Raw genomic sequence first — 24,193 nt, 5'->3', positions numbered from 1 at the left:
GGCGCCTCAGTCGCAGTGGAGGGACACCTGCCTCAACAAGTAAGCTGTCCACAGGGCTGGTGCGGAAGGCACCAGTGGCAAGTCGGATCCCGCTTTGTAGTATTGGGTCCAGCACCTGCAACGCAGATGGGGATGCTGAGCCATAAGCCAGGCTCCCATAATCCAGACGGGACTGGATTAACGCCTGGTAGAGCTGCAACAGGGTAGATCGGTCGGCGCCCCACCGGGTGTGGCTCAAGCATCTCAGAGCGTTTAGATGCCGCCAACACGCCTGTTTAAGCTGCCGGATATGAGGCAGCCAAGTCAACCGGGCATCGAGAACCACCCCCAAAAACCTGTGTGATTCCACCACTGAAAGAAGTTCGCCGGCAAGGTAAAGCCGCGGCTCCGGGTGGACAGTACGTCGCCGGCAGAAATGCATAACGCAGGTCTTGGCTGCCGAAAACTGAAAACCACGCGCTACAGCCCAAGACTGCGCCTTGCGGATTGCGCCCTGTAGCTGACGTTCAGCAGCTGCAATGCCAATAGAGCTATAGTAAAAGCAGAAGTCGTCAGCATACAGGGAAGCGGAGACAGAATTGCCCACGGCCGCAGCGAGCCCGTTAATGGCTATTAAAAACAGGCAGACACTTAAAACAGAACCCTGTGGCACACCGTTCTTCTGGACGTGGGAGGAACTATATGAGGCCGCGACTTGCACGCGGAAGGTACGAGACGACAGAAAATTGCGGATAAAAAGCGGCAGAGGACCCCGAAGACCCCATCCATGAAGCGTAGAAAGGATGTGATGACGCCATGTCGTATCGTACGCCTTCCGCATGTCGAAAAAGACAGCGACAAGGTGCTGACGGCGGGCAAAGGCAGTACGGATAGCCGACTCCAGGCTCACCAGATTGTCGGTGGCGGAGCGGCCTTTACGGAACCCACCCTGAGACGGAGCCAGAAGGCCCCGAGACTCCAGTACCCAATTCAAGCGCCGGCTCACCAACCCTTCAAGCAACTTGCAAAGAACGTTGGTGAGGCTAATGGGACGGTAGCTGTCCACCTCCAGAGGGCTCTTTCCAGGTTTCAAAACGGGGATGACAACGCTTTCCCGCCATTGCGACGGAAACTCCCCCTCGACCCAAAGACGGTTGTAAAGATCGAGGAGGCGCCGCTGGCAGTCCACTGAAAGGTGTTTCAGCATCTGACAGTGTATGCCATCTGGCCCAGGAGCGGTATCAGGGCAAGCGGCTAGGGCACTGCGAAATTCCCACTCACTGAATGGAGCATTGTAAGATTCTGGGTGGTGGGTGCGAAACGAAAGGCTCCGACGTTCCATCCGCTCTTTAATGGATTGGTTGGTTGGTTTGGGGGATGAAAGGGACCAGACTGCTACGGTCATCGGTCCCTTTTTCCAAAGACAAAGAACATCCACAGAGAATAAAAACGAGGAACAGAATAGATCACAGACGATACAGAACAAGAGAAACGGAGACAAGGACAAGACAAAACGAACTAAAACCACACAGAGTGTGACAGTGGTTGGCCGACCATAGAAATAAAAAAGGAAAAGCCAACCACTTAGAAACACATTAAAAGATCAGTTTAAAATCATAGGCCAAAGGCCAGAATCAAAACAAAAAATAAAACAGAAACACTCAGATGAAAGAATAAAAACTCCCTGCCCTAATAAAACGTAAAACTAAGGCAGCCATAACAGGGTCATCGGATAAAACGGCAGGGAGCGTATCAGGCAGCGCAAATGTCTGCCTGACCACAGCTAAAAGGGGGCAGGCCAACAGAATGTGGGCCACCGTCAAAGCCGCCCCGCAGCGACATACAGGAGGGTCCTCCCGGCGCAGTAAATAACTGTGTGTTAGCCGGGAGTGGCCAATGCGGAGCCGACAAAGGACGACTGAGTCCCTGCGGTTGGCTCGCATGGAGGACCGCCACACAGTCGTCGTCTCCTTAATGGCACGGAGTTTATTGGGTGTAATCCGATCGCGCCATTCAGCGTCCCAAAGCGCAAAAACTTTTCGGCAGAGGACCGCCCGCAAATCAGCCTCTGGGAGGCCAACATCCAGAGATGGTTTACTCGTGGCCTCTTTCGCCAGGCGGTCAACATGTTCATTGCCCGGGATACCGACATGACCGGGGGTCCACACAAAGACCACAGAGCGGCCGCAACGCGCAAGAGTATACAGGGACTCATGGATAGCCATCACCAGACGAGAACGAGGAAAACACTGGTCGAGAGCTCGTAAACCGCTCAGGGAATCGCTACAGATAACGAAGGACTCACCTGAGCAGGAGCGGATATACTCTAGGGCTCTAAAGATGGCGACTAGCTCAGCAGTGTAAACGCTGCAGCCAGCCGCCAAGGACCGTTGTTCGGAATGGTCCCCTAGAGTTAGCGCATACCCGACACGACCAGCAACCATCGAACCGTCGGTGTAAACAATTCCAGAGCCCTGATACGTGGCCAGGAGGGAATAAAAGCGGCAGCGGAAGGCCTCTGGAGGGACCGAGTCCTTCGAGCCCTGTGTCAAGTCGAGCCGAAGGCAAGGGCGAGGAACACACCACGGGGGTGTACGCAGAGGCGCCCGGAAAGGAGGTGGAACAGGGAAAAACCCAAGCCCACAGAGAAGCTCCTTGACGCGTACGGCGATCGGACAACCCGACCGGGGCCGACGGTCTGGCAGATGGACGACTGACTGCGGGAACAGGGCACGATAATTTGGATGCCCGGGCAAGCTTAGAACATGGGCCGCATAAGCGGCCAGCAAACGTTGGCGCCGGAACCGCAGTGGAGGTACACCTGCCTCCACTAGTACACTGTCCACAGGGCTGGTGCGGAAAGCACCAGTGGCAAGGCGTATCCCGCTGTGGAGAATTGGGTCCAGCACCCGCAACGCAGATGGGGATGCTGAGCCATAAGCTAGGCACCCATAATCCAGGCGAGACTGGATTAACGCCTGGTAGAGCCGCAACAGGGTAGAGCGGTCGGCGCCCCAGTGGGTGTGGCTCAAGCATCTCAGAGCGTTTAGATGCCGCCAACACGTCTGTTTAAGCTGCCGGATATGAGGCAGCCAAGTCAACCGGGCATCGAAAACCACCCCCAAAAACCTGTGGGTTTCCACCACAGCAAGGAGTTCGTCGCCAAGATAAAGCCGCGGCCCTGGATGGACTGTTCGGCGCCGGCAGAAATGCATAACGCGGGTCTTGGCTGCCGAAAACTGAAACCCATGCTCTACAGCCCAAGACTGCGCCTTACGGATAGCGCCCTGTAGCTGACGTTCAACAGCTGCAATGCCAGTAGAGCTGTAATAAAGGCAGAAGTCGTCAGCATACAGGGAAGCAGAGACAGAATTTCCCACAGCCGCAGCGAGCCCGTTAATGGCTATTAAAAACAGGCAGACACTTAAAACAGAACCCTGTGGCACACCGTTCTCCTGGACGTGGGTGGAACTATAGGAGGCTGCGACTTGCACGCGGAAGGTACGATACGACAGGAAATTGCGGATAAAGATCGGCAGAGGGCCCCGAAGACCCCATCCATGAAGCGTAGAAAGGATGTGATGACGCCATGTCGTATCGTACGCCTTCCGCATGTCGAAAAAGACAGCGACCAGGTGCTGACGGCGGGCAAAGGCAGTACGGATGGCCGACTCCAGGCTCACCAGATTGTCGGCGGCGGAGCGGCCTTTCCGGAACCCACCCTGAGACGGAGCCAGAAGGCCCCGAGACTCCAGTACCCAATTTAAGCGCCGGCTCACCATCCGTTCAAGCAACTTGCAAAGAACGTTGGTGAGACTAATGGGACGGTAGCTGTCCACCTCCAGAGGGTTCTTTCCAGGTTTCAAAACGGGGATGACAATACTTTCCCGCCATTGCGACGGAAACTCGCCCTCGACCCAGAGACGGTTGTAAAGGTCGAGGAGGCGTCGCTTGCAGTCCACTGAAAGGTGTTTCAGCATCTGACAGTGGATGCGATCTGGCCCGGGAGCGGTATCAGGGCAAGCGGCAAGGGCACTCTGAAATTCCCACTCACTGAATGGAGCGTTGTAGGGTTCAGAAGCGTCGGTGCGAAAAGAAAGGCTCCGACGTTCCATCCGCTCTTTAATGGAGCGGAAGGCCAGCGGAAGAAGTGGAACTAAAAGCAAAATGCTCTTCCAAACTGTTGGCAATTTCGTCGGAGTCTGTACAAACTGCTCCATTCTGTGACAGCGCAGGGACGCTGACAGGGGTCCGATAGCCATAGAGGCGTCGGATCTTGCCCCAGGCCTGCGATGGAGAGACATGGAGGCCAATGGTGGACACATATCGCTCCCAGCACTCCTGCTTGCTTTGGCGGATAAGGCGGCGGGCCCGCGCACGCAGCCGTTTGAAGGTGATGAGGTGTTCAATGCAGGGATGTCGCTTGTGACGCTGTAGCGCCCGCCGGCGATCTTTAATCGCTGCAGCGATCGCAGGCGACCACCAAGGCACAGCCTTCCGCCGAGGGGACCCAGAGGAACGGGGAATGGCAGATTCGGCGGCAGTAACGATGCCGGTGGTGACCGATTGAACCACCGCATCAATGTCATCATTAGAGAGAGGCTCAATAGCGGCAGTGGAGGAGAACAAGTCCCAGTCAGCCTTATTCATAGCCCATCTGCTAGGGCGCCCAGAAGAGTGACGCTGTGGTAGTGACAGAAAGATCGGAAAGTGGTCACTACCACACAGGTCGTCATGCACACTCCATTGGACAGACGGTAAGAGGCTAGGGCTACAGATTGAAAGGTCAATGGCGGAGTATGTGCCATGCGCCACACTGAAGTGTGTGAAGGCACAATCATTTAAAATCGAGAGATCGAGCTGCGACAATAAATGCTCAACGATGGCGCCTCGACCTGTTGCCACTGACCCACCCCACAGAGGGTTATGGGCGTTGAAGTCGCCCAATAGCAAGAAAGGTGGCGGCAATTGGGCTATCAGCGCAGCCAGGGCATGCTGCGAGACATCACCATCCGGTGGAAGGTAAAGACTGCAGACGGTAACAGCCTGTGTCGTCCACACCCGAACAGCGACAGCCTCTAAAGGTGTTTGGAGAGGGACAGACTCGCTGTGCAGAGTGTGAAGGACATAGAGGCAGAGGCCACCAGACACCCTTTCATATGCTGCCCGGTTCTTATAATAACCCCAATAGCCACGGAGGGCGGGGGTTCGCATTGCTGGAAACCAAGTTTCCTGAAGAGCAATGCAGAAGAAAGGGTGAAGGCTGATAAGTTGGCGGAGCGCAGTTAGATGGTGGAAGAAACCGCTGCAGTTCCACTGGAGGATGGTATTGTCCATGGCGGAGAAAGGCGTGACGGGACTGGGGAGGCAGATTACGCCGCTGGGTCACCTGCTGCCTCTGATGGAGCACCCATGCAAGTGCTATCCATTGCGTCTGAGGGACCGGCGAGAGCGAGGTCCTCAGCGGACACAAGGATCTCCACCTCATCGTCAGATGCAGAGCTTTTAGGTAGCGGTGGAGTAGGTGCCACCGCAGGTGTCTTGGTCTTACGGGTCTTCAAAGTCGTTTTCTCTCACTGTTCCTTTGGTTGCCGTTGGTGAGAGGGCTTATTGGAGTCAGTCTCCGGGACCGAAGAGGATCGCGAAGCCCGTCGACCAGTGACCTGTGGCTTCTTCAGCCACTGGTTGGTGTCTGCTGTGCCGCTGGTAGGAACCTGGGAAGGGAGTGACCCAATGGATCCCTTCCGAGCAAAAGAAGCCGAAGAACACTTACGCTTCTCTGGCTCAGAAGTGGGGACTGGTGTCCCCAGTGGTTTAGTGGGTGCTGCTCCCAAGGTAGATGGTGTGGGAGCAACAGCGAGAGAAGGGGCCCCCATCGTCAAGGGGGCAGGTGAGGTCCTCTGACTCTGAGAGCTGACTATATGTCTTGCAGCTGAAGGAGCTGGAGCAGGAGTGACAGTGGAGGCATAAGATGACATCATGCGCACGGGATGTAGCCTTTCAAATTTCCGCTTAGCCTCAGTGTAGGTCAGTCGGTCCAGGGTCTTATATTCCATGATTTTGCATTCTTTCTGTAAGATACTGCAGTCCGGCGAGCAAGGGGAATGAGGCTCTCCACAGCTGACACAGACAGGAGGCGGAGCACATGGAGTATCGGGATGAGATGGACGTCCATAATCTCGACATGTGAGGCTAGAAGTACAGCGAGAGGACATGTTACCGAACTTCCAGCACTTAAAGCACCGCATCGGGGGAGGGATATAGGGTTTGACGTCACATCGGTAGACCATCACCTTGACCTTCTCTGGTAATGTATCACCTTCGAAGGCCAAGATGAAGGCACCGGTAGCTACCTGATTGTCCCTCGGACCCCGATGAACGCGCTGGACGAAATGTACACCTCGGCGCTCTAAATTGGCGCGCAGTTCGTCATCAGACTGCAAAAGTAGGTCCCGATGGAAAATAATACCCTGGACCATATTTAAACTCTTATGTGGGGTGATGGTAACGTTAACATCCCCTCAATTTGTTACAAGCAAGTAACCTGCGTGACTGGGCAAAGGATGCCGTTTTTATCAAAACTGACCCAGAGCGCATTTTGCACAAGCCCTCCATCTCCCCAAACTTGTCCTCTAAATGCTCTACAAAGAACTGAGGCTTCACGGATAGAAACTAGTCACCATCAGCTCTGGTACAGACGAGATACCTGGGCGAATACACGTCACTGTCATTCATTGCCTTTCGTTCCTCCCATGGTGTGGCCAGGGATGGGAACGATTTGGGGTCATAAACGTTAGCTTTAAAATGAGCCCTCGAACGCTTAGAGACTGCTGGTGGCTGGCCGCCAGCGAGAGATGATGTACCACGCTTCATTGCGGGTCATCCGCCCTGATGCCACCTACTCCGACCAAGGGCCCTCCCCACGGGCGCCACCCAGCCGCAGCAATAGCCACCTGGCAGGATGGCCATTGCCGGGAGTCCTGATGCCCCAGGGAGATGGGCATCTACTCCTTGGCATACGTGGGGAGTTAACGGCGCAGGCATCAGTAGAGCGACCCCTGTGTTGTCAGGGGGCTACAACCAACAGGGTACATGGCGGCCCCACCACAACGGACTGGCTACCGTGCTGGATCTTAGGTGCAAAAATGTCCAAGGTCGTCGTCGCAGTTAAAAGCAACACTGCAGAGTGCAGCGTGGGAATCGCACCCAGGGACGTATCCTCGCCCAAGAGATAGAAAACGAGCGGGACACCATTGCAACGACGAAAAGGCCGGCTAAAGGTCTCAATGCACGACGGATACAGTGCACCATGTAAGGCGACCTTCCCCAATTGGCTCGCTCTTCGGAATAATTTAGAAAGATGGAGGTCAAACCCGAGAGGGGACCATCACATAAGGCCGAAACATGTGAGACTCCTTTTAGTCGCCTCTTACGACAGGCAGGAATACCGCGGGCCTATTCTAACCCCCGAACCCGCAGGGGGGGGTTTACAAGGGAAGCTCCGAGAACGACACATCAGGCACAACAGGAAAACGAGAAATACCGGAGAGGCATCAGCTGCGGTAGTCATCACCGCACATGGGGCTGAAGGCGAGCCTAAACTTGAAGGCACAATTGACTCAGATCCCAGAAGATGACCGGAGATTTCTTACGATTGCCTTCGAACGCCTTTTGTCATGTGAGACAACCGGCGCTGAACCCTGTGCATTACAGTGTCTCTGAAGAACCTAGAGAAAAAAAAAAAAAAGAAAAAAAAAACAGAGAGAAATTGGTTGGTTTACTCAAAGAGCAAGGATGCTGTCTTCTGCTTTTGCTTAACTTTTTTGGTCATCAACAGTAAAACTTGCAAAGAACGGTATAAGCGACTGTCGACATGTTGCTTATTATTCGAAAGGCATAGGAAGTCTACCGCGCATTTGAATTCGCGCAAAAAGTGGATCGTGTTTTCTAATGGACTAAAAAATTCACGAGCTGTTGACTCCCATCATCAAAGGCTACTGAATACTGAAAGCTAACATGGAAAAGTGTTCTTCAGCGTTTAATAGCGATAATAAATTTTCTGGGTCAGCAATGTCTGCCTTTTGGAGGAAGTACGGATACTCTCTTTCAGCGTGACAGCGGAAACTTCCTGAAACTTGATGAATTATTCGGAAAGTTCGACGCTATAATGTGGAGCACCTGAACAGAGCAAAGCAGGGTGAAAAGAAGGGTCATCACATTACCTCGGAAAAGCCACGCACGACGAAATACAGGGTGATTCATCTTATTGGGTCATCTATAAGCAACACCATTTTATTAATGACGAAATCTGCCAAGTACTACAGTATCATTCTGGATTGCACACTAGATATTTCAAGAATTAAGCACACGATAGTTTTGGTGCACTTCGTCGATCAGACGTGACTCGAAGGTGTACGCGATGTACGAATTCGCGAGAATTTCCTGGGATGTCTTCCAATGCCCGATTCTTCACGCTCCACTCTGATGTAGGTCGTACTCAAGTTCTTGCAAGATTAAAAATCCCATTGTGCCATATACTGAAGAGTCAAAGAAACTGGTAAAAAATGGTTCAAATTGCTCAAAGCACTATGAGACTTAACATCTGAGATCATCAGTCCCCTAGACTTAGAACTACTTAAACCTAACTAACCTACGGACATCACACACATCCATGCCCGAGATAGGATTCGAACCTGCGACCGTAGCAGCAGTGCGGTTCCGGACTGAAGCGCCTAGAACCGCTCGGTCACAGCGGCCGGCCAAAGAATCTAGTACACCCGCCTAATATCGTGTAGGGCCCCCGCGAACACGCAGAACTGCCGTAAACCGACGTGGCATGGACTTGACTAATGTCTGAAGTTGTGCTAGAGAGAACTGACACCATGAATCCTGCAGGGCTGTCCATAAATCGGTAAGAGTACGACGGGCTGGCGATCTCTTCTGAACAGCACGCTGCAAGGCATCCCAGATATGCTGAATAATGTTCATGTCTGGGGAGTTTGGTGGCCAGCGGAAGTGTTGAAACTCAGCCACTCTGTAGCAATTCTGGACGTATGGCGTGTCGCACTGTCCTGCTGGAATTGCTCATGTCCGTCGGAATGCACAATGGACATGAATGGATGCAGATGATCAGTGATGATGCTTACGTATACGTCACCTGTAACGGTCGTATCTAGACGTCTTGAACAGTCCCCTGCAGAAATGCAGGATCCATGGATTCATGATGATGTCTCCATACCCGTACCAGTCCATCCGCCCGATACAATCTGAAACGAGACTCGTCCGACTAGACAACATGTTTCCAGTCATCAACAGTCCAATTTCGGTATTGATGGGCCCAGGAGAGGAGCAAAGTTTTGTGTCGTCAGGCATTAAGGGTACACGAGTGGTTCTTCGGCTCCGAAAGCTCATATCCATGACGTTTCGTTGAATGGTTCGCACGCTGACATTTTTTGATGGCCCATCACTGAAATCTGCAGCAATCTGCGGAAGAGTTGCACTTCTATCACGCTGAATGATTCTCTTCAGTCTTCGTTGGCCCCGTTCTTGCAGGATCTTTTTCCGGCCACAGCGATGTCCGCAGATTTGATGTTTTACCGGATTTCTGATATTCGCAGTGCACTCGTAAATGGTAGTACAGGAAAATCCCCAATTCATCACTATCTCGGAGATGCTGTGTCTCATCGCTCGTGCGCCGACTATAACACCACGTTCAGTCTCACTTAAATCTTAATAATCTGCCATCGTAGCAGCAGTAACCGATCTAACAACTGCGCCAAACACTTGTTGTCTTGTACAGTCATTGTCGACCGCAGTGCGGTATTGTACCTGTTTACGAATTTCTGTAGGCTATTTGAATACAGATGCCTATACCAGTTTCTTTGGTGTTTCAGTGTATAAGAAGCCCATGGTATCACATTGGGGCAAACATGGAGGAAAAGCTTTCTGGCCTCCGGGAAAGAATTTTAGATTTGAACAGAGAGCATTCTATGTATTATATAGCACTCATTCGTTGAATCTTCTTGTAAACGATTCCACTATGCCTTCCCAATACGCTGTTACCATGTTTTCGGCATTGAAGAGTTTGTAAGACTACTTCTCGTCCTCTGCTCGGCGTTGGGATGTCTTGAAGAAATGTCTGCCTACCTGACGCGGAATCCCACTGAATGTACTAGGTGAGAACGCCGCATCAACGCACTTACGCCCCAGATGTTTCAAACTGGAGGGCTATATGACGCGCTTGTTCACGTATCAGAAGAATTCGATGGCATGACCACACACGGAGCCACGGCACTTACGAATCAAATAAAAAATTACACTTTTTTTACTTCTCTGGTAATCTGGTACGACATACTGCTTCACATCAGTGTAGTCAGCAAGACCATCTTTTCTGAGCAATGGAAACGGTTGAAAGTAAGAAAGTATATTTTGAGAACTGCAAACCGGAAGAAAAGTTTGTGTCCTCCTTCACGGATTCGAAAGAACTGGTCACAGAATTAGAGCTGGAAGATTGAGCCATTATCGCGGATACGTGCTTTCCGGCGACAGTGCAAGAAGACAAGACAATTTACCTATGAAGGAAGAAATGACAAAATAGAGGATCCAACGAAACATTACAAGACTGAGTTCTCCTATTATCTTTTAGACGTAGTCAGCACATCTTTGGACGATAGATTCACTCAGCTGAAGTCTCACTGCTATGATTTTCATTTTCTATACGGCATTGGTAAGCTGAAGAATACGCCCCCTGATAGCTGGGACGAAAGGTGTAGAAACCTCGCAACGGTTTTGCAAGACGAAGAGTCAAGCGATGTTGATGCGCTGGAGGCGGGGGAAGAACTTAAAAGTGCTTCCGACGTTGGTCAAACCAGGAAGAGGTCCGACAGAGACAAGTTTATAGGAATAAACAATATTTGCCCCAATGTTAATATTGCACTAAGAATTGTCCTAACACCCTCAGTGACAGTTGCGAGTGGAGAGAGGGTTCTCAAAAATAAAACTGATAAAAAACATATCCCAGATCAAGCTGAGCCAAACTCGTTTAAGTGAACTTGCAGCAACATCTACTGAGTGCGAACTTACAGAGGACTTGAACTACGTGGATCGAGTGAAAGAATTTGCGCAAGCAAAAGCCAGGTAAATTCGATTCGTATAGTTTTTTTAAACGTTCAGTTATTTATTTCTTTACCGTGTTGATTTTTATTTTGTTCAACGCAAGATAAATTGTTATTGTACACATGATCGTTCAAAGTAAATTTACGTATTAATTTTAAATTGTGTTGTAATAATATTTTGTTATCCGCAGAATACATTATCGGTACACGACAGTAAAAACAAGTTCATTTACGATAAACGAAAATTCACATGGTTTATTAAAATTATTTTTAAGTGCTACATTTGTTTAAATCACATGACTAACTTTTCGCCGGCCGGGGTGGCCGAGCGGTTCTAGGCGCTACAGTCTGTACCCCGCGAGTGGAGAAACGGTTCTCAAAAATAAAACTGATAAAAACTGAATCCTGCCTCAACCATGGATGTGTGTGAAGTCCTTAGGTTGGTTAGGTTTGAGTAGTTCTGATGATCTCAGAAGTTAAGTGCCATAGTGCTCAGAGCCACTTGAACCATTTTTGAAGTAACTTTTCAAGTCAAGTTTCCACGTATACAAAAATATGATCACACTTTAATATTATACAAACTTTCTTTTTTCTACAGAATGAGTGGGCGGCAATTTTGCAGCTCGCACAGAGGCGCAATTAGGCTTGTGCTGGTCCTGCAACCAGATCACTTTATATATTGCACACACGCTGGCTCCATTAATTGGGCAGTTATCAATGCAATTACAAAGTCGGTCAGATGCTTTATACACTTGCATTTTGTTTCCTCAACAACAACATGGAACTTTATCAAATACTTTCTAGAAGTAAATAAAAATGGCATCATCATGTACAGCACTATCTGCTATTTTTGGATCTGATGAATGAACAGAATGAGCTGAATTTCACAACATCACTGTCTGCAGAGCCCATGTTGATGTCTACAGGTAATTTAATTGACTACAACAGTCGAAATACACTAGCACAAAATGTATTCCATAATTCTCCAGAAGACTGATGTCAGGTTTTATAAGAGTATAATTATGTACATCTGGCTGAGGAGAAGACAATGAGATCATTAGAGACTGAGCACAAGCTAGGATTAGGGAAGGATGGGGAAGGAAATCGACCATGCCCTTTCACAGGAACCATCACAGCATTTGCCTGAAGTGAGTTAGGGAAACCATGGAATACCTAAATCAGGATGGCCGGATGCAGGATTGAACCATCATCCTCCCGAATGCAAGTCCAGTGTGCTAACCACTGCGCCACCTTGCTCGGTCCACATCTGGCTGATGACCCTTTATGAAAAGTGGAATGACCTGCATCTCTTTCCAATTACAAAGTACTTTTCAACTGTGGGAAAACATGCTATAAACTGCTGTTATAAAGGGGCAAATTCTTTTGCATGTTCTACACAGAGTTTTGCAAGTATCTTATAAATTCATCACCTTTACTTTGTAGAACAAATGTAGTCTCCTTCTATTCAGTAATCACTTATCTCAATATCTGACATTTCATCATATACATACTAATTAAAATGAGAAACCACAGCACAATCTCTCACAGGGAAACAATTTTAGAAGGTGGAATCTAGTATTCCAACCTACTCTATACCATCTTCTGGTGCCAATACGGTTAATGATTTTGATCCATTTGGTCACTTCACATGAGACCAGAACTATGATTTTTCATTATACTGGCAGACCCTCTGGCTACAATTGTGTACATTAACTTATATTGAGTCTTAACAGCAACAGAAGTATTTTTTTCCCTATGGAAATCTGAGGTACACATTTGTGCATTTCCAAACTTCTCATCATGTGCAAGTGCAGCCAACTGTTGGGCATCACTATGAAAATGTCAGCAAATCAATGTAGCTGTGTGCAGCACCTCATGACGACCAGAATACACGGCTGTGGTTGGCTCACAACTTTCCACTGTGCAATTGAATTTTGTTATTGTTATTTTCCATGGTAATTATTGAATGATCATTTTACAATTTATTACAATAGAGAATATTTCATAATTAATTATTTTAGTCCATAAAATGAAGCCAAGTGTACAAAGTATGTATTTTCTCCTCCTAATCTACAATGATGAACCCTACCCTTAATTAATATGTTGATGTACTTCTCTCACCCCTCCCCTCTCCTCCACCAGGATACAGCATGTAATTGATCACTGGTCCATTTGAAGTGTACCTCTAACTTATGTGAACACATATCTGCGTGAAACATGTACTCTGTCCCATTGTCTACATCCTGTGGTAGGGGGCACTAGACCACTCTGCACAAATCAATTCAGCAAAGAATGGTTTTGTGAAAACCAGCTCACTCTATTCAAGAGAAACAGAAGCCAGTAGATACTAGCAGCCAACGTGATGCCTTGTTCCTTGACTTCCAAAAGGTGTTCCACACATTTCAGCATCATTGCCTAATGAATAAAACATGAGCGTGCAGAGTATCAGACCAGCTTTGCGACTGAATGGAAAATTTTCTAGCAAATAGATTGCAGCATCTAATTCTTAAAGGATAGCATTTTTCTGAGATAAAAGTAGCTTCAGGCATACTCAAAGGAGTATATAAGACATGTAATGTGCTGATGGATACTATTGAAATCTGCACAGGTCTGTTGTATATAAGGAACTCGCAACATCAGAGAATTGTTAAATGCTTGGTCTGCAGATGATCAACACTTAGTGCAGGGATTGGCAGTTGATCCTCAACATACATCATTGTATTGCATATAAATAGGCAGGAAGACCATTACTTTTTGGTTACACAATTGTCAAATAATCACTAGAAACAATGACATCCACTAAATATCTATGAGTATGCATATGGAGTCATTTCAAGTGGAATGGCCATATAAAACTAATCACAGGAAAGGCAAATACCACACAAGGATATAATTAACGAATCCACAGGAAATGCAATAAATTCACAAAGAAGATAGCTTCAAAAAAATCCTCGTATGACCCATATTTCTCCCGGACCTGGGACCCTTACCAGGTAGAACTGATAGAGGAAATAGAGAAAACTAACATACTGTTTCCTTCAACACATATTTCATGAAAAGGCAAAATTAGAGGGATGCAAGCTCATCTGAAGATTGATTAACAATTAATCCTTCTGCACACTAATTGTAACTGGAACAGTAACGAGAGGAAGTGATAGTAGTATACAAAGTAATGTCTGCCATATACTGTATGGTGGCTCACAGAGTATGGGTGTAGATGAACTGTAGGGGGTGAGGAAGGGTGGGGGTGAGGAAGGGTGGCTGGGAGGGTGGGTGCGTGGGTGGGGGATGGAATCATCATAAGTCTCTATCTGATTGTTCTCCATGACTGGCAGATAATTGCCTGAGCCACTGGTTTAAGTACTTCACCTGCATCCAAACCAGAGGACAGTGATTCATTCTGCGAAATATATTGGTAATCACAAGTTGTGTGAGGTATGCTCTTTTTGCCACTTCAGCCAGCTGTATAAACAAAATGAGGACTGAATCTGAATTTAGGTAGCAGAAGACATTAGCCACAATTTGCAGTGTTCCTTCCCAACAATCTGCCAATTATTTCCCTGACGGAATCCATTATCCACCTAACTCTGCATCTCCCAATGACCAGCATAGTCACCCGCCATGCTTGTCTGGACCTTCCAGGAACATCAAACCTCATTCCATGAAACAAAGTTTACTTTTTTCATTTAGATGTACTCTCAGCAATGGACACCTTGTATCTGTTGCTAAATCATACAGGAACAGCTGTGCTGTCAGTACACATACATATTTGCTTTCCACTAAAATTTACAACCCAACTAATCATCCTTGAGTGAGGATGGAACAGTTACACCAGACACGTTGAAAAGCACAGCAACATTAAAAATCCCAGACAATATCGGAGGTGCTAGATGCCTTAGCATCAGGCAGAGAGGAACTTCTAACCCTTTACTACATTGTAAGACATATATTATATGTGGTAGATGACTGCCTGTAGAGATGTACTGAAATGAGCGGTTGTGCTCTATATCTAGCCTGGTTTTTTCAGTACACAGCTAGGCCACAGATGAGAATGCATACAAAATGCTGTCCATAACACTCATTGAATCTTAAACATGCAACAGCAAACAGCGAGGAAAGAAATACAACTCTTCATATACTGGCACTTAAATAAATGCAAGAAAATGGATAACACATGAGCGGGACAAAGTGACTAGAGTTCTTTCAAGAAATTTTTTATACTTCATACATGCAGTTCTGAGTAAAAACCAATAATAATCATAAGAATCACATTCCTCTCCCAACAAACAGTCACTGCACAGACACGAAATGTATATATTTTAGCATTTGCAATATATGCTTTTTTCTCCTCAAGCATTTGAAAAAAGCTGTCTGCAGAGTTAAGAAAGCACTGCCAAAGTCACCAAATGAACAGCCAGTGGTAATACACCAAATTTACTGCAAATTGCCACCAACAAAAAACTTCACACAAAGAGAGGTCAGACAAGATTGTACACAATGTACATGATGTGAGGAAGGACTTTTCCATCGGTGATGACATTACAAGGATGTCTCCTGGCAGGAAGGATGGAAAACTCATAAAAGTTGGTAAAAAAGCAGAAAAGGTACCTCCAAAGGAACACTGACATATTAATATGGGTCTTACAAAGTTTCCTTCTTATCAACCATCTCACATACTTCCTACAACAGAGAAAGATCAAGAGGTCGGTATGTACACATCATGAGAATGTGCAATTACTTTGTGATTAAACTTTCTCAAAAGATGCCATTTCCAGAGAATGCACATACACTAGTTGCTCCAAAAGCTAATAATATTATCTGTGCAAAGCAAGAATGTCAAAACTTTGGAGTAAACAGTGGGTAAAAATTTCTTTCTGAAGATGACATTACCAAAGATGTTACCTTGACGCAGTGGGTTTGTGGAAAATCAGCTGCAACAAAAATGACTTGATTCAGGACCACTGCAGGTGATATGGACAGACAGTCTTGTGAGGTAGCTTTGAACATGTGTTCCAAAAACAGTCTTGAACAGTTAGTTTGACAGCCCACATGCAATGGAAATATTTTAGACCTTGTAGCTACAAACAGGCTCAACCTTATCAATGGTCAGTAGAGGAACAGCAATTACTGATCATGATGTCATCATCATATAGGTGATTGTTACTAAAGTTAATAAATCCATCAGTATTCCTGCTAGAAAGAGCAGATAAGCAGTTGTTCATATCCCACTACGACAACAAATGGACATCATTTAGTTCCAGTGTAATGGACATAGAGGAATTATGGGGAAAGTTTAAACAGGCTGTAAATCGCACTCTGGAGAAGTAGGTGCTGAGTAAGTGGATTAAAGACAAAAATGACCCATTGTGGATTAAAAACAAAATTCAGAAAATGATGAAGTAGAGACTGTTGCACTCTCAGTTAAAAAAAGGATGCACAAATGATATTGTAGTAACACTGTTCACGTTACGTCGCACTTCACTTAGCGTAGACCGGGACTGTGTCCTAGGCATGCCCGATGTTGACTGACTCCGCTCTGCCTGTCCTGCCAGAGTTGTTGTTGTTGTTTCGCCGGCAGAGGGCGCGTCCGAATTCTCGCGTGCCCTCTGGTGGACGGGACTCTACTTGCGGCAACTACTGTCCATGACGCGCCGTGCCAATGTGCGCCTCCCGCGATCTTTCTGGTGGCTACTACGGATATTAGGTAAAAGTTAGTAATTATTCATGTGTTTGTAGAAAGATTGATGCATGAAGCATAAAACAACTTCCACCATCATATGTTAGCAAAAGATGTTTCCAACAACCTGAGAAAATTCTGGTCCTATGTACAATCATTAAGTGGGTCGAAGGGTTCTACCGGTCACTTGTTGACTAGTCTGGTGTGGCAATAGAAGATAGCATAAGGAAAGCTGAAGTTTTAAATTTCATGTAAAAAATCATTCATGCAGGAGCATCGCTCAAACATACCATTGTTTGACTATCGCAGAGACAACCATATACAGGACATAGTAATTAAAATACCTGGCACAGAGAAGCTCCTGAAAAAGAGTCGAAAAGAAATAAGTCACCAGATCTGAATGGAAGTCAAATTCAGTTTTACAAAGAGTATACTATATCATTGGCCCCTTACTTAACTTACATTTATCACAAATCTCTGATCAGCACAAAGTCCCAAGCAGTGGGAAAATAGTGCAGGTGACTCCTGTACACATGAAGGGTAAAAGAACCACCCCACATAATTACAGACCAATATCCATAACATTGGTTTTGCTGCAGAATTCTTGAACCTATTCTCAGTTTAAATGGAATAAATTTCCTACAGTAGGCATAGCTTTTGTCCACAAATCAATAAAGATGGAGACTGTCTTCACTCCAGACACAGCTCTTGAAAACACCATCACAGGTCAATGAGGCCTCGCCTGTGAACAATACAAACTGTACGGAACTCACCACTACAGCACTGCAGTGGATAATCCATTGACAGATGTGAACACAGGCCTCAAAATCCGTTGGTCCCAGTACTTGTACACGTTCTTTAGGATATGAGTGTACTACTTGTTCCCCCTGTACTCTCCACACTGTATCCTTCAAAGAGTATGTTTCACAACAATTTGATGGGTGCTTACTGTTTGGTGGTCAGCCATACAATCCAAAACCATCTCCTTGAAGTCTGGTGTTTGGACATATCTTCGGCAGGAATCTAGCCCAGCTCTGTGGCGTGAATGATCTCATCTCTCATAAGTTGGTATCCACAGAGATTAATTTTCCCCAATTACGAAGATGCTTGTTGGGAAAGTATTCTCTATACATTCACGCTCCTCTATGAAAACTACATCCTGCCACAGGTACATTAAATGAATGCTTACCAACTCTAACGACGAGTAACAACCCATCCTTGACAAGTAACGTTCCACCTCCACAACACATCACATACTGTACACAGTAACACATCTCACTGTAGACACACCACAAACTGTCTGATGCAATGGGCAACTGACACCACAGATAGTGGTCCACATGTGACACAGGTTAATACACCAGTGTGATGCATATGGTCATCACATCACATGTGCTATTAGCTAAGTTGTGTACTGTACGTCTGTTTCGTGGGCATTGATCACTGATGTACGCTGTTTATCACCCTCTGCCTGTTCCAGTGTACAACAGGTAACTGGGATCTTTGTGAGAAAGCAGCAGAACTGCATGCACTGTCGCAATGCAGGCATCGAGACTGGTGGTCATCACTTTGAACATTTACTATGAGTTACGTTCTGTTATGTGGTGTACACAGTGTATGCCTATAACAAAATAAATATGCATTTCCAACCATTGCTTACCTAATCAGTTATGCACATACTATCAGCTGTTTCAGTTTGACACAAAAGGTTTGAAACACGCTGAATAGGCCTACAGAAATGATCTGATGTACAGAGTGAGCAGCAATTTGTGGTTGTTTGCTGATGATACTGTTGTGTTTGGAGATGTGTCGTTGTTGGGTGACTGCAGCAGGGTACAAGTTGACTTAGAGAAAATTTCTAGTTGCCATGATTAATGGCAGCTTGCCTTAAAGGTAGAAATATGTACATTAATGGAGAAGAGTAGGAAAAGCAATCCTGCATACTGCCTGACACATTCACATGGGTTAATAACTAGGTGTAATGTTGCTAAGTGATATTAATTGGAATGAGCATGTAAGGGCGGTAATACAGAAGTAGGAGACTCAGGGTTTCCCAGTTGACTGAAGCTTCTTTTAAAAGCTCACAGAAAGGGAGCAGTTGACAGAATTAGAGATGATGTCAAAAGGATGGTATGGCTGAGTGTACTGCATGGTGAAAAACATGTTTCTAGTACAGAAACACTTACGAAACTTGCATCAAAGGTTGTGAGAAAATTATGCATTTTGTGTATTCCTACAGAAAAAAATGATCACCTTCCTGTTGGCCTTCAAGAATGATGGAAAGATATGTAGGAAGTGCCAGGAAATTTATCATTGCACTATATCAAGAGCAGTCAAATACCTCACCACAACTTTGCTACCTCAAATTCACCATTTACAATAAACATCACCATATATGTGTATCAGTGTACGCATGTAGATGTCAATTCTGAGTCTAATATATGCCTAGATGATATCTCATGTCAAATGCAGATGATGAGACTGAAGAGACTAATTTTGTAAAAAAAAGAATATTGGTACCTGGCTTCTAGTTGATTGCTGCACAGAAAAACTGTGAAACATTCTGCCTGTCAGATTACCAACATCACTGAGACATACATGTTAAATTTACAATGAAACATTAAATTGAGGTAGACAATGACAGTTGTGTGGGGCCAGATGTGCCAGATGAATATATTCTACCTGATAATAGTGACACAGCACCAGTTTTACCCAGAAAAACACCTGACAAGGCCGTGAACTTTTTTCGCTGTAGGGTTTTCATCATACAATTTGCATTAAGTACGTGGGGGTACTGTTGCCTTGTTTGACGTTTAATGTCTGCTTATGAATGTTACTTTATAAAGCAACTGTGGAAATCGTTTTGTGAAGTGTAGGTATGATCAACAGCTGTCTCATAAATTCATGGAATAAATATGCCTTTAATTTTGTGTTATAATGTTTTGTGGCATATTTTAATCATTTTAAGCTCCTTGGCAATTAACTTTCTTATGGAAAAAGTGTCACATGCCTAAAGTGAACTAGCATATGCAATACAATACACAACAAGTTTTATAAATATAGAAATAAAGTCTCATTACTATGCAATCATAGTGAAAGGTTCTGGCTACCAGTAAAATATTATCCCTCAAATTTGTAACAAAACTTCAGAAGAATTTCTCAAATTGCCAAAATGACTTTTCTTCATACCTTTTCTCTGACACATTCTTAACAAGTGTAAACTAATTCACTGTATACAACAAAACAACATTCTAACTTGAATTAGTAGTTATCCTAACTGTATTAGTAGACATAATTATTTGTCACATAGAAATTATATGGTAACTATTATAACAGCAGTAGCAGTGGTGGAAGTGTCCTATTCCACCCATCTGCTTTGATCCGTGATGTCATTAAGATGGTGGACACCCCTATTCCCAGTGTACACAACATAGCAACCATAAAGTCAATAAATACACCCACGAACAAAGATATCAACCATGCGAACTATTTCACTTCAGCAATAAAATGAAACTAATGGGGTAGAAAGTAGAGGTTCTTGGGCAGGGAAAGCTAAACACACAGTAAGAATGTCACCATTCTAAAACAAACAACACCAAAAAATGACAAACACAAAATCCTTGAGAATAAATTGAACCAAAAAAAAGTAAAAAATCTGGAATCGAATATTTCATTTGAATTATATAGCTCAAAGGAAGACAACGATACCAGGCACCTCCACTGCCCTCCCTGCACCCCCCCCCCCCAACACACACACAAAAATAACCATTACTTGCAACATTCATAGATAGTACTTAAAAAAAAAACATTAACAATAAGATGAACTAACAAATTCATAACCAAAAACAAACCGATAGCCAATAACTAACGACACTGAAATAACACTGCCAAGGAAACAAACTCCTCCAGCATCGAGTAACATGCAACACAAACTTCAATACCTCACTAACATCACTCACAAACAATTCAGAAACAAACACAACAACCACAGTGTGCCACCCTTACTCCAACATGCTCTTTGCAAACACAATCCATTTCTAACACGCCGTACCTCAATGATGTCACTCAACACAGTTACGCCATGGGTCAAAGCTGACAGGTCGAATCAGACCCTTCCATTGACCCAGTTTAACTTTTAAATGTGACATGCCTAATGGAAAAACAATGTGAAATTTCTCAAATACATAAAAATTAAAAGAGTTAATAAATAAGCTCCCTCAATATGCTTCATATCGGATGGAAAGAGTAAATTTTGCAATGAATTTGCCAATATAAATGGGAACTGTAATAAAAATTAAGACTAAAATGCTTAAGTATCGCAATAAACAGAATGGCTTAAGACTAAAACATTAGTGTAAAGTAAATACTCGTTGCAAATTAATAAAAGATCAATCATAAACCAGGAGGAGAGATTTCTACTTTCAGTAACATGAACACAACTTGGCATCAACTGAACTGATAGTAACTCACTTGTGGGCATGATCAATAAGGAACAGAAGCATAAAAACTACTGAGGAATTATCTTACTCTTAATTTTTTTTTAGATAATGAGATAGAGTTCTGGAACTCTTATTTCTTATAGGAGTACTGGTGGAAAAATAATGAAATAACAGAGTGGTATTCTAGATTGGCTACCAGCTAATCATAGTGCAGTGACGAAGGTGATCTGACAATAGTTGGAAAATATGAATAAGCTGACATTTTAGTGACAAAATATGGATGATATACGGGAAAATATTAGTTACATCAGATAGGAATAAGCTGATCATAGTGATTTGGAAGGGAGGGGGTAAGAAACAGAAGAGTGTACTTGAACCATGGAATACACAACATTAGACAGAAAATATCAAATATCTTCTATCTATTGAGAACATTCCTGTGTTAGAGTAAAATTGCAGGAATGCAATAGGCCTACTAACAACACAGACAACATACATTTTTCAATACTTTTACACTTATATTAAGGCTTAGTAATATTTGTCCTCAAATGCAGAGAGAACAGCAAAAGATGAAATACGTGTTGGAAACTTCAAATTTGGAACTTGAGAGAAAAGGGCTGAAGCCGGAAGAAGGCAACAAAAGATGTAGCCTATACAATAATAGATGGCATGGTAATGGAGGATGGTCATTGCCATGCCAAACGTCTGGGAACATGGAATTTAGGAACGGTGTTTAGGTTACTACAATAGAATAAAATAAAACACATTGTCAGAATTCACTAGTAACACAGCTGACAAAAGGTTTCACATGAGTGGAGTGAGAAATGATCATCAGAATTAGACATAAATGCACTGTAAATATAAAAGCTGAAGAAAAGCAATAAAATGCATGGCTTAGGATGAAAGCACTGGTATAAACAACAGTTAACAAATTAATAACAGATCAATCAGAGATCGGGAAGAGATATTTTTATTTTCAGTAATATGAACCCAACTTGGCATCAACTGAGCTTACAGCAACTGCATTGTGGGCATAACCCATAAACAAAATTATTAAAGTGAGAGCATCTAATACTTGATATGAAGAAAGAAGTTTGAACTTAAGAACGTCTCCAATAACAAGGATCCTTAGAGATGTAGCAAAGCATAATAACTACTGAGGAATTACCTTGCTCTCAATTACTTCAAAGACAACGAAAACAAAAGTGAAACATTGTCTCACACACGCATGAAATGAAAAAAAAGGAAAAAAAGACATAAAACGGTTGGGGTAAAATAGCTATAAACATACACAAATTAAAATGAATCTGCAACCTGAAGAACTACTTCAAATAAACAGCAGTACGAAAAATAATGATGTTTGTTATAGGACATGGTTTCTTTACCTATAGATGTGGTTAATTACTTAGGATAGTGTGTTAAATAATGCTGTCGTACTTTACGGAGTTGCAATACAATGCAATAACAGGACATCACTGTTAAGCGTCCAACGACAAAAGGCAACAGAAAACGAAACTACTACTGACGAATACGAAATTCCTGCTCCAAAAAAATCACTATCAATCGCCAGCGGCACTAAAAGCCTGTTTTAAAGGAATAGGTTTCATTCACTACGTTACTGAGAATCAAAGATAACAGCACACATCAGTTGACAGAACTATATAAGTACGTTCCTGCACTAAAAATATTCTCCGCGAGATACCGGGTTTACAGAAGGGCCGTTACACGCTTCTAATACCTATACTTGGTAACTACGGGGCAAGAAGTGTTAGGCCTAATGACAACAAACAATGTGTCTTATATGTTCACACAGTGGCAGTCACTGAAAATTACGCTATAGTATAGCAATTAATAGACTATACAGAAGTATGACACTCAAAAGTATACACGTCATACTTACAAAAAGTGTATGCCGCTCTATAGCTCTTTCGTTACATATTTCTTATCACATGTCAACAAATACTTCTCCTCCCTCCTCCACCTGACTTCCCCACCCATGACAACCGGTGTATACATACCAAAGAGGTTAGAATTCAAACCTTCTTCATATTACCCAAAGAGGTAAATGTTGTGTATTTACCATGGTATTTACCATGGAGGTAAAAATAAGAGGAGTTGTCATGACATCACAAACTTGAAGCCAACCCAAGTGAAGATCCGCCATGTTACCTACCCCAAAACATTCGCTTCTGGTGGTTTGATTCCGTGTAATTGTGAAGTGTTTTGATAAAAAACGCCAGCTTGTGTCGCTTATGGGTGTACTAATCGTTCTGATTGTAGTCTAAAGTTTAAACAAATCACGTTTCATTCGTAAGTGGACTTATTTAAGCGCTATTTTCTTATATATACTTGAAATTCTGATGCACTGTAAGTTATACAGTATGGTTTTATTTCTGTGATTAGACTTAAGATTTCCTATCAATCCAACACGAAGAGCTATCTGGAGGTGAGCAATACACTTGGTTTTCATTGTTTTGTTATTCCCATGTAACTGAAAAGTCCTGGCAAGAAATATCCTGGAAATGGGGACTAATGTTTTAAAATTCGATAATTTAATATAAAAGTAATGTAACTACATGTAGTTAGTTCAATCTTAAGTAAAATATGCGAAACACCTGTTACAGTGGTTAAATATATATTTGTTAAAGCAAATTCCCTATCTAAGTCCAGGCTATTTAGATCATTATATTAATCACTGTGTTGTCGTGTTACCCTGTAAATTGCTGTTATTTGCCACACTGAATGTCACTTGGTAGGTACAGTTTATGAACAAAGCAGATGTGTAAACTACAATGGGCCTGACAATCTTAAATTCCGTTCTTTTACTTCGTAATCTAACGAATCTTTCACTTTGTTGACATGACAGCTGTCTTGTTTATATCATCCCTGCAGACATCTATGGGACACCAAAGGAAATAAGGTAAGTTTCTTGCAAACTTGAACATTTAAAATTTGCATTCGACTTGAAAATGCAACGAATGCAA

General features: G+C 44.3%; 1 protein-coding gene across 3 annotated transcripts in view; it reads right to left on the bottom strand.

Moving 5' to 3' along the window:
• The window catches only part of LOC126183673 (galactosylgalactosylxylosylprotein 3-beta-glucuronosyltransferase S), a 181,385-nt gene extending 158,161 nt beyond the window's left edge, over window positions 1–23,224 (bottom strand). For 2 of the 3 annotated variants that reach the window (XM_049925836.1, XM_049925834.1), the window contains exon 1: window positions 23,110–23,179. The gene's annotated coding sequence lies outside the window, so the exon portion shown is untranslated. Of the gene's footprint in view, window positions 1–23,109 lie in introns of all 3 variants that reach the window. The other variant, XM_049925835.1, reaches the window with a different exon arrangement.
• Window positions 23,225–24,193: the final 969 nt, after the last annotated feature.

This window comes from Schistocerca cancellata, chromosome 4 (assembly GCF_023864275.1).
Source record: "Schistocerca cancellata isolate TAMUIC-IGC-003103 chromosome 4, iqSchCanc2.1, whole genome shotgun sequence".
Taxonomy (NCBI): Eukaryota; Metazoa; Arthropoda; class Insecta; order Orthoptera; family Acrididae; genus Schistocerca; species Schistocerca cancellata.
This window is presented reverse-complemented; position numbering and strand designations above follow the sequence as displayed.